This window comes from Pyrus communis, chromosome 15 (genome assembly GCF_041283825.1).
Source record: "Pyrus communis isolate YQ-2024b chromosome 15, ASM4128382v1, whole genome shotgun sequence".
NCBI classification, from domain to species: Eukaryota; Viridiplantae; Streptophyta; class Magnoliopsida; order Rosales; family Rosaceae; genus Pyrus; species Pyrus communis.
In genome coordinates, this window is record NC_142579.1 from 7,700,001 (window position 1) to 7,710,164 (window position 10,164).

Sequence of the window (10,164 nt, forward strand, 5' to 3'; positions counted from 1 at the left end):
AAGGTTCTTCTCCACACATGTTACACTTGCATAATAAAATGATTTCCAATTGCATTTCAATAAACCATGAATTCTCAATGCTCCAAGTTAATTAGGTCCGCTTAAATTAACTTTCAAATCTTCCTAACGTTATTGAATTGGATGATTGCATACGACAACCCAAAACATTCCCCACAAGTCCCCTACATGATTGCATAATAGAGATACAAGCAAGAATCATTACGCTCTATGAAAATTATAAGTGTTGACGAGGCATTCGTTACTATGGAATACGCATGAAACTTATGCCAAGAATTCGTTTAACGCGATTGTTTATAAGCAACCTCCACTACTTGTGAATATAAGTTCGTAACTATTAGGTGAAACTCACTTATATTCTAGTGTCATATTCATGCATGAAAATTAAGTGTGCACTCTCAATAAACATACATAAATAAGTTATCAATCAAACAGTTAAACGAATTGAATCCACAACTTATGAAACGCAATTAGAAGTAATCAAATCAAAATGCAAGCATAAACATATATTTCGAATTCCCCCCTAGCCAAGGGGGGTTTAGTTGAATTTAAACATTGGAATCAAAGAAACACCTAAAACACCTAAACATTCCAACAACTCAAACTTGAATTGTATGAACGTTTAGGCCCTCTTATCTTCCTCTTCGTTGTAGCACAAGGTCTAAGGATAGTTTGATGGTGTGAATGGTTTGGGGAATGGTTGGAGTGGCTGCAATGGAGGAGAAAAGTGTTTTGGTGGCTGCTGCAAGGGTGTGGAGAGGTTTTGACGAATTTCTGGAATATGGAAGAGTGTATGAGAATGAATGAATGTTGTGTGAAGTGTGTATGGTTTTTATAGGGAGATGAATGGATGGGAGAGGGAACATGACAGCTAGGTTAAGTGAATGCATGTGCAAAACAGCTAGGATGAATGCATGTGGGTGTTTGGTGGCTGAAATGATGAAGTGAGAAGTGCATGTGGGTTAGAAATGCATGTGGGTGAATGTTTGAATGATTAAAGGGGAAACATGACAGCTAGGTTGGTTGGTGGCTGCCATGGAGGTGTGGAATGATGGACTTGCACAAGGGGAATGCATGTGCACGGTTTTGGTGTGGAGAAATGATTATGGATGCATGTGTTGAATGATTTCTTGGTGAGGGATGTGGAGTGGCTGCAAGGTGTGAATGATTATGAATGCATGTGCAATGTTTTAGGAGAAAATGGGTGTGCATGTCAATGATGGTGTTTGGTGTTGAAAATGAATGTGTTTGCATGTGAATTAAAGCTAGGGTGAATGATGATGAATGCATGTGGATTAAATAGTGAATGGTGGCTGCAAAGTGAATGAATAATGAAATGGGAAAGCATGTGCAAGGTTTTGGTGTGAATGATTGAATGTGCATGTGGTTGCAATGGATTAGGAATCCTTCAATTTCGTCCATTCCTTTTGCTCCAAACATAAGCTATCCATTCCAAGTCCAATTTTGCTCCAAAATGCATCTTTTTGCTTCCTTAGCCATATGAACCTAAAAACACACGAAAATGGCTTAAACTACTAAAACAACTATGAATTAACAATATAAATGCACGAAAACAAGCTAAGTAAGTCGCCTAAATATGCTCCTATCAGCGACGATGTATCGACAATTGGTAGGTAGTCTGATCTACTTAACCTTGACTCGACCTGACATTTCTTATGCAGTTGGTGTGATGAGTCGGTACATGCAAAATCCAAAGAAGCCTCACTTGGAAGCAGTTCGACGAATACTGAGATATGTGAAGAGTACAATTGACTATGGTCTTTTGTACAAGAAAGGTGAAGACTGCAAGTTAGTTGGTTACTGTGATGCTGACTATGCGGGAGATCATGACACCAGGAGATCAACAACTGGGTATGTGTTTAAGCTTGGTTTTGGAACCATCTCTTGGTGTAGCAAGAGACAGCCAACGGTATCTTTGTCAACCACAGAAGCAGAGTATAGAGCAGCAGCAATGGCAGCTCAAGAGAGTGCATGGCTGGTACAGTTGATGAGTGATCTACATCAACCGGTAGATTATCCAGTACCATTGTACTGTGATAACCAATCGGCCATTCGCTTGGCGGAAAATTCAGTCTTTCATGCAAGAACTAAACATGTGGAAGTGCACTACCACTTTATCAGAGAAAAGGTTCTACAAGAAGAGATTGAGATGAGACAAGTCAAGATGAATGATCAATTTGCGGACTTGTTCACAAAAAGTTTAAGTACAGGCAAGCTCGAAAATTTTCGCTGTCTGCTCAGCACAGTGCAAAGAATGAGAGCTGACATTGAGGGGAAGTATTGAAAATCAATGTCAAAGTTAGGCAAGGAAAGTTAGGCAATGTTAGGTATGGTTGAATAAAAAAAAATTAGGTGCAATTAATGTGTTTTGTGTGGTAATAAATAATCTTAGTTTAATCATTTGGTTTGCTATAAATACCCAAGTCCTCAAGCATTGTAAATCATCCAAAGAAAAATAAAGCCTAGAGCTAAATAAGAAAAGCTTTGCTAATTAGTTTGTTTTGTGAGCTTTCTTTAAGAGCGTGTTCTATTTTCTTCTTCTTGGGATCATTAGAGTTATCTTGGATACTCTTCTTATTCAACAGACCCAACTATGGCATCTTCACTAGGCATGGCTAGACAAGAAGACTACCTTCAGCACAATGGTTTTGTGAACAAAGCTTCGACGGACATGCCACAATAATACTACTCCAGTACACAAGAGCCAAGTAGTGGTACTGATTCCTCTCAATATGATCCGCTGCAGACTGGTACTACTGGTTTCGCTGATCAGGCACACTACTTTGTTCCACAAGACCACCAGCCAGACTACTTTGTAGCCGATCCCACCGCGGCTTCTTCACCAGCCAGTCCATCCAATCTTGATCAGAATCATCAAATCAACAATAAGGATCTAAATCCACTTCTTAGCTTTGACTACACCCAATTTTATGATTGTGATGGTAATGACATCAAGCTTCCTCATCGCAATGAAGAAGTTTCATGATTTTTTTATTAGGGTTCAATTCTTGATCGAAAAGGGAATGAGAAAACTCATTTCAGTTAAATTCTCTTTCTTTTTTAATTATATTTTTAATTTTCTAGATTTTATATTTTACGTTTTTATTTTATCTTTAATATTAGTTAAATCCACATAAGTATCCATGTCATTTAATGAATGAATAATAACCATTGAATATTATGTAATCAAAAGGCTTAAAAAGAGTGTAAAAGTATTTGTAAAAATATTTGTCCCTTAATCTTATCCTTATATATATTCTTAAAATATTCAACACATGTGAACGATGAAAGTGAAGTCGTCGGATCCTTTTCCTGGGGATCTGAGAGATCCCGTGATCATGTCCGTTCATTGTACATCGTGTGGTTAGAAATTATTTGAAATTTAAAATTTAAAATTAAATATAAATAGTACCTAACGAAAACTGACCATACGATGTACGATGAATGACCATGATCACGGAATCCCCCGGATCCTCAAGAAGAGGATCTGTTTCCAGTGTTGTCCAGATGAACTAATATCATTTATACCCAAACTTGTTGGGAAAGTACAATAAAAAAGAAATAAAAAACTTCAAGGTTCCTATATATATGTATCCAATAGCAAATTTTCTGGATGCAAGAAAAGCAATGAAACTGAAAGTTTAATAACATTTTACTGTATTTATATTTAGGGCTGGAAAAAAATCCCAAAAATCCCAAACCAAACCGAAAAAATCCCGATCCCAAACCAAAAAAATCCCAAACCAAAATTCCCGAAAATTTCGGTATGTCATCCCGAACCAAACCGAAATTTTCGGTATGGGATTCGGGATTACATCTCCATTTTTTCGGTATTCCCATACCGAATAGAAATAAATATTTTATATATATATATATATTATTTTTTAATTATAAGAGAATTATTTTTTAATTAATGGTATTGGTAGCCACCAGTGTGATTAATCTTTGTCTCAACTAAATAACTAATGTTTGTTTGTTCAATTTGTTTGTTTCTATATTCCAGTTGTCTCAACTAATGTGATTAATCTTTGGATATTAGTTTCCTGCATACCTAGCCACTAGTGTGATTAATCTTTGGATATTAGTTTCCTGCATACCTAGCCACTAGTGTGATTAATATGTGGATATTAGTTTCCTGCATACCTAGGCAAATCAAGGAAACAAAGGAGCAAAGACCATTATGCATGCATGAACATATCAGTATACATATATTGTATATATATACACGGACAAGGTGGGTACAGGGCATGCAATTAGTTGAGCTCAAATTTTTTTCTTTTGTTTTCGAGTACACAATATAGTTGTTCTTTCAGACATGGGCGCCGCCAAAATTTTCATTTAATTACAACTATGTGGAGGAGGAATCAAAGTTGGAATGTGGGGTGAGATGGCATTAGCCCAAAAACTTTGTGCACAAATGGGTAGTGGGTAGATTGAAACTTAATTTTAGCCCAAAAACATAATATGTCAAATTTTAGTCCAAAAGCCCAAAAACATTTCGGGATTCCCGATTTGTCCCGAAATCCCGAAATTATTTCGGGATTCCCGAAAATTGGGATTCCCGAAAATTTGGTTTGGGATTGGTATTGAATTTGGGATTCCCAAAAATTTCGGTTTGGGAATCGGGACAAGGGTTTCGGTATGGGATCCCATACCGAACCACCCCTATTTATATTTGTGATATGCACGTTTCCTAAGCATAAGTACCTTCAGATCTCTACATTAGGGAGTAGAATTCTCTTATTTCTTAATTTCTTTTTCTTTCTCTCTCCTCTTATTTAAACGGTTAAGTCATCTCAACATTTTGTATTGATTTTTTTATAGATAGATGAAGACAAAAAGAAAAGTGTGAGAGAAGGAAAGGAAATGAGAAGAGATTAAGAAGAAAGATAATCCACCCTACACTTCTACCTACTCCATATTGACATTAAGAAGGGTAGGGATCCACAAAACTAAAAGAATTTAACAATAATCATTAAAGATTACAACATGCAACGTTAATCATCTCACCTTGAAATTGAGTCATTTACCACATTGGTAGAAAAGTGTTGAGCTCTTACATGAAGATGTATGTTCAAATCTCGTCGGTGGCTTATTTAACATCTAATCCAACAAAATATATCGTTTGACAAAAAAAAAAAATTGAAATAATTTATGTTTTTAGTTGAATTGATTGTTTGATCTTTCATTAAATTAAAAATGTAGTAAGCGTTAGACCTTTAAATAAGCTAACGTGTACGTTTACACCAAATGGCAAAGAAAACTCATCATTGTTTAATATTTCTAAACAGGAACTTAAAATACTTTCCCCCAAAAAAAAAAAAAACAGGGACTTAAAATATACTAGCCTTTTACTTATGGTCCATGCCTCATGTAAGTCCAAAATGGTGAGTTTTGAAAATTCAACGTCTCCTCGTAAGTAAACAATAATGTAATTCAAACTTGTCTTTTATAAGAATAAAATATAAAATCTCTCATAAGTGAAGAGAAATATCATTATATTGTAATACCAACGGGCTCGAGACACCTACTTAAATACAAAATATTATACCTTCGTTGGTACTTAAAAGTATTTTATTAGCCAGATATGGATAAGTTAGAATTTGCAGAATATGAATGGAGTCGGATCCTCTTCGGATCCTTAGAGGCCGTTGACCGTTTAATTCTAGCTGTTCACGTAAATTTTTGTATTTTGTTTTCGTTTGTCAGATGTAGCAGACACCTTTTTCTCTTCCTCCTCTTTCCGTTCATATCATTCTCTTTTCTTCCTCTCTGATGCCTAATGCTTTCAATGGAGAAATTATGATTTCACAAACAATATGCCGACTGAACTTTAATACTGTTTTTTTTTTTTTTATATATATTTTTTCTTTTAATTGTCCCCAAACCCTATTTAGTACTTGTTGATTGGGCTGGTTACAACGTACAAATTTGAAGAGAGGGAGCAGAGAGAGGGAGGGAGAAGATAGAAGAATTTGCATCTCAAAAATCAACGAAATGCAGATTCTTTGTTGGTTGTTTAATATTGGAGAGAACCAGAGCCACAAACTCGGTGTTGCCCATTGGTTTCCAGCTCTTTCGCCGCCAATAGTGGACGGTGTTATGAGATTTGGGAGAAAGGATTCAGAATTGAGATAGACAGAACAGGCGGAGGCGTGATTATGAAGGACGAAGGAAGAGAGGAAGAAAGATGTTGTTTGCGTGAAATAAGTAAAAGAAATTAAACTCAATTCCTGGACACAAGATTTTTAATCTCGAGGATCCAGAAACAAATCTAGAGAGGATCTGAATTCATTATAAATGAATTCTCATAAAAAATAATATCAATGAAATCCTCTTATCACAGCCACACATTGACATAGCACAAATGCAATTATGAATTCCCATTATTATTAAACAAAAATGCAGTGGTGGGTAGCTTTGATTGATAGCGCATTCTCGCCAACCAATTATTTCTCGAATTCAAACCTTCATTCTTCTTTAGTGTGTAGTTTAGACTAGTAATATTGCTGATGGTTGAAAAAACAAAAAACAACCACGTTTGATATCATGAAAATTTTCCCTTTTTGTGCGTCGTTCATTCGCATTTGTCGGTTTCTTTACTAGTCTAAAAAGAGATCAATATGCCAATGGTCGGTCCAGAGAGGGTTCAATTTCATGTAGCATGACTTTGTGTAAATCAAGTCCACTACTCACGCATCACTTTACCACTTGTATGTATTTTCTTGCTCTCAGCTACTTGTCCTGTATCAATATTTTTATGATTCTTTCCAATTGATAAGTTCAAAATGTTCGATTGCGACGTACTTCTATGTACTTCTTTCGAATCAAGGAACAAGATGTCAAGTTATTAACAAAATGTTGAAAAATATGGGTGGGTAGTTTTGGACTGGTCACCTTCCACGTATATTGAGAAGATCAACTATATGTTATTGCGTACAACGATATTCAGATCATTTAGGCTTTAGGTTCGATTATTCTCTTCTCCATTATCGCTTGTATAAGAAAATAACGATCTCTGAGACTGCCTAGCTAATGCCTCTTGATGTATTGCTATATGTTTATGCATTGACTCTCACAGTGGGAAGGGAACAAAGACTAGCTATGTGTTGATTCTCGTTTAGGGTAGTTAGATTTCAATGTTTGAATCTCACAAAGAACCTAGGCTACCTGTGTGTGGCATTTTACATTTTCTTTCTTAGGCTAGCGACGTGGACTCTTGTTTAGAGTACTTAGTCATAGCTCAAGTTTCTTTTCATATCGTGATGGAGACAAATCATTACAAATAAATTACTTATTTTGGGTTAGAAAGCATTTTGATCTTTAGCTAATAGTAATTTAGATGCATTCATCGTTTTCAAAAACTAAATATTGAATCCATTATTTTTTTTTTAAACTAATAAGAATATAGTAATTTGGATGCATTCATCGTTTTCAAAAACTAAATATTGAATAAAAAAAGAATATTAAACATGCTCCAAATCACTTGAGCTCGGTGAAACGTATTTTGGCGGGTTGATAAAAATGAAATTTCATTGAGCTTGGTGGGATTTACAAAGGTTTTGAACTGTCACATCAGGCAGCCTGGTGTCAAAGTTTCTCCCAATGCTCCTGTTATTTCTCATTTGTGGAAAGCTTGTCACCAAATATTACCTTGCGCTACGAACGTCTCCAATCCAAGCGAAATTTTTCGCCTCATGATGGTTGTCATAGATGTGGAAATCGTTACGAAACAATAATGGATTGCTCTAATGGTGGACAAGTTTGGTAACTCACTTCTCTAAGTGAGTGTTAAAAAAATTTGTACATAATGTAACGAAATAAATCCAACACAATTTCACCCTTTATTTCTCGTGGTGGAGGGTTTTATTATTTTGAGTATGATCCATTCAAGACCAACGCTTCCTATTAATTACAATCTTTTGTCACAAAAAACCCCTTTGATTCTAACATGAACAAAAAAATGGAATATGAGGATTGTTGTATTTGTTTAGTTATACGCCTGCATTTAGGTAAAGACTTAAATTGCCTAGGTATCCCTTGTGAGGGATCAAGCCACTCGTAGGTCCATGGTGATTGAAAATTCCTTCACGAACAGATCTTGAGCAGCCGGAAGTGAACAACTTGGAGGAATTTCTCTTGGAATTTTGGGAGCATCCTTTCTGGTCTTCCAACTCATACACTGCTGCTGGTATTTCTCTACTGTCATGATCAAAAGAGTAGGCAGGCTGCCATTTAAGAAACTTTCTTTGCGTTTCTAGTGCTTTGTTGACAAACTCCTTAAGCAAATTTCTTGTGACAACAATTCGAGCGACTCCTAAATGAATAGAATTGCAGGCTGCTGCCTCTTTGGGTAGTTGATCGTGCTTATTCTAAAACTACATCACCTTTGTCTGCAACGCAATATCACATAAAAGAAATTAATTAATTAACGTAACATATATGGTTGTACAACCTCCACAAGCGTCAATTTTCAAGTTCAATTTTGATGAAGCTTGTGATAGTCCAATCGCTGTCGCAGCTTAACCCAAGAAGTGCTTATGCATTAGCTTGGCTCGACTTTGTTCCAGTGGGTGAAAGTCACAGTGGAGATGGTCATCGGATGGATGACGCGAAGTCCATTTATGGATGTGTTGTGTGGTTATCAGCCTCGATTGTAGGGGTGGCATTTTAGAACCAATCCGTTAATCCAACCCAATGCACTCGTTAAAGTTAACATTTGGTGGATGCTTAATAGTTCGGATTGTTAACAGAAAACTCTGTTAATAATTTGTTATTTTACGGGTCATTTTGGGTCTACCCCGAATGCGTTGAAAATATTTCTTCAATTTTATTAAAATAAAATTTTAATCCATGTGTTCCTTCCATTTCCATAGCGTATGATGCTGTAAACAAAGCGCCATGAAAGGATTTGAAGTAAACAAGAAGTATAAAAAAGAGAATTATTTTCTTGGAATAAAATCTAAATTATTTACCTTATCATCTGGCCGACACATTAGGCAATAAATCACCTCAAATTTCTTGCTTTTTACAGTTTTTTTTATCAAAGTGAAGATGACATCAAACTACCTGGTACGATGTTGCATGGAACTAACCATAACGCTAAAGCCTATTTGGCACCCGGTAAAAGGCTATTCGTGTTCTAATATGAGCATCGGGTTAGAACTATTTTGCAACAAAATGCAAAATAAAAAATAAAAAAAAATTGCTAATGGGTGTTAATGGATGAAACGGATGACATATTAGTTTAACGGGTTAAATTTGGATGATTAATTAGATTAATTGATTGGATTTGAATAATCCGTTGACTTAACGGGTCACACTTAAACCGACCCGTTTACAGGTTTACTCAATTGGGTCCATAATGGAGTGGCTACATTGAACTAGCACGCACTGCTTTAGGCTTAGATAATGAGCTAGCTAGTTTGGTTGGCACAAGTACCGCCGCGGTTAAATTCAGTCATTTCATACGACAAGCAAGACTAAGGGAGACAAAGGTGATTCTGCATAAGACTGGAAATGAATAGGGGAGGTAGAGCTGACCGGGTTACAAAGAATTGACGGGGAAGGCGGAAGAGCTCGAGGATAAATTAAGACTTAAGTAATAGAATTATTGTCTTGGAGTTGTGACAAACAGCTTTGTTGTTGCAAGCGATTTGGTGCTTAGTTAATTCGTAGAACAGTTTTGTTGTTGCAAGCGATTTGGTGCTTAGTTAATTCGTAGAGCCGAGCTGCTAGTTACTCCAAAATGTGTGTATATGTTTTCTTATTTAAAGGCAATAGAGTTGGAGCGAGAGACTTTCCTGCACTCAGAATGCCACCGGACCAATTGGTTTGGGATGATGCTAGGGTGGCATTCTGAAAGAGTTGGGGGGGGGGGGGGGGGGGGGGGGGGAGGGGAGGACATGGCTAGCTCCTACAAAAGCCAAAGAAGTAAAGCTCGAAAATTGGATCACTTGCCAATTGCTTTCATTAGTTGCTTGGTCTCTTGCTTTTACAATAATATGACAGATAATATGGCAGTGTATGACATAGTGACACTAAGCCATCAGGCATATGCATAAGCATAATTGTAATTAATTAACATTAGATAGCAATCATGGGTCGTATTTAACATTTGAATGC